Genomic DNA, 2,206 nt, shown 5'->3' on the forward strand with positions numbered 1-2,206 from the left:
CGAAGGAAGGAAGAAAAGTGTTTTGTAAAAAAGTTTTAAATTTAAGAAAACATTTTTTAGAAAAAGTTATGTAAGTAAGAAATCTATTTAAAAACAAAATTTTATAATGTTACTATGATATTATTTTAATGATTAATTTATTTTAAAGATGGGACAAAGGAAATTTAAAAAAAAAACAAAAAAAAACTTTTTTTAAATTGTAAATCTAAGTGAAGAAAGGAAGAAAATTGTTTTGTAAAAAAGTTTTAAATTTTAGAAAAAGTTATATGGGACAAAGGCAATTATTAGCCTGCAATTTTAAGATTTGAAAAAGGAAATGACATCAATATGAAGTTATCCTTGAGAATGGCCTGAGGGCCGAAACGTTAGAAAAATTTCAAAGATTAAAAGTTGAGAGAGAAAAAGGATCAAAATTGTTTTAAATTAAGAATAAACTAAACCAATCTCAAACAAGCATATATAAAATAATTAATCTAAAATAATAACAATAACAATATCCTTTATTTATTCTTTACTTATAACTTTACTGTCTATTATATGACATATGTTTAATTTTCCACTTGATTTTAAATAATTTTCAGTTTTTACATATATTTACTAACTAGATATTCATAGCTATTTTACTGTTTGTTGTTTCCACTTACTTAATTTTCTCATTACTTTTCTCATACAGCCTTCATCTTCTTACAATACTTAGACAATACATTTTCTTTAAACACTATTTATGTATCTATATCGTCGGTTATTTTCTAATCATTTTGTAATTCCTCTTATTCATTATGATTTTTATCTTATTTTTTGTTCTTAGCCCTGACGAAGTCTTGAAATTCTGGCCGAAACGTTGGCACGTATTTTTAATTGTTTATTTTATTAATCATTTCGTCAATTGATAAATTGTAAGTAGTTTTCTATATTTATTTTTATTATAAATATTTGTGCTGGATTGACTTGTAGTTAAAGGATTTATATAAAAAAACGTTGTCATACGTGGGTAAATTTATAAAAGTTATATATGATAAGAAAGTGATAATAATGTTAAGTTATTCTATAGTTAAAAGTTTTAGAATTTACTTGAAAAGCGACAAAATAGGGTGATTTGTCTAAAATAAATGAACTGAACAGAATAACCTGCTATAGTTGGATATGAGGTGTAAATTTATATTTAAGGTTGTTCTTGAGGATGGCTGAAATGTTGGACATTTAAATAAATTATAAAGAGTGTTTTGAGACTTAAAATGGACACAAATTATTTTATTTAAACAAAAAATGTTTTTATTTATTGCTATTTATAACTGTACATTATAATACATTTAGTAAATTTGGTCTCAATTAAAATGGAGTGTTACAGGCGTGTAGAGAAACTACCCATTGGTAGCACTCTAATTAGGTTTTACATTAACAGGTCTCGTGGCCATCTTCTTTTCAGGCGCCTCGGAGGATTGTCAGGAATGGAAGCAAGGTTAGAAACTAGTGGGTTTGGGTGGTTAGGAAGTTTGTAATGGAAGGAATGGTATCTGGCTCGGGCTAGATCGGTTACAAATGGAACATTAAGGTCTTTATGTGCTATTTTATTTTTGATAAATTAAAGAGAATTGAGGATTTTGGATTATAATGATTGGATACGAGAGGAAATCGAAGGTCTAGTGGAGCCCCAAAGCTCAACTCCGTATGTCCAGATTCGCCTTATTACAGTCATCTAGATCAGTCTTTTGCAATGCAATTGTCATCCTGGTGCAGGGGCTATGCTAATCTTCTCTTTATCGTTCCAATTTTAGTATATGTACTGCCGAAGGGTGTACAAACAAAATATAAAATTTTAAAATATGCATCGGCGTATGGTTACCTTTTGAAAAAAATAGACATTAAAATCGTAAATAATTTTCATAAAAACATACAATAAATTTAAACTGCCATATTTATATATTTTAAACAATTATTAAGGATAAAAAAATGGCAAAAATCTAGAAAAAATTAATCAGGTAATTCTGTACCTCGGTACTATACAAAAGTAAGTTCAAATATTACGAAATCGGGTTCATAAAAACTATAATAATTAAAAGAATGTAAAAAATAACAAGAAACATAAGAAGAAAACATAATATTAGTACAAAAGTAGTATTGATGAAAATGTCTAGTATAGTATTATAGCGCTATACATTTTCTTCAATACTACTTAATTTAATTTTTTTTTATGTTTAAAATAATT

At 26.5% G+C, this 2,206-nt stretch overlaps 1 non-coding gene across 1 annotated transcript; it reads right to left on the minus strand.

Annotated features, from left to right (window-relative positions):
* Positions 1-1,691: 1,691 nt before the first annotated feature.
* On the minus strand, positions 1,692-1,799 carry LOC112211655 (U6 spliceosomal RNA). Its single transcript, XR_002945681.1, has one exon. It is a non-coding gene; the product is annotated as a U6 spliceosomal RNA (small nuclear RNA).
* Positions 1,800-2,206: the final 407 nt, after the last annotated feature.

Source organism: Halyomorpha halys, unplaced genomic scaffold (genome assembly GCF_000696795.3).
Source record: "Halyomorpha halys isolate HHAL.00 unplaced genomic scaffold, Hhal_1.1 Scaffold112.1, whole genome shotgun sequence".
Lineage (NCBI taxonomy): Eukaryota > Metazoa > Arthropoda > Insecta > Hemiptera > Pentatomidae > Halyomorpha > Halyomorpha halys.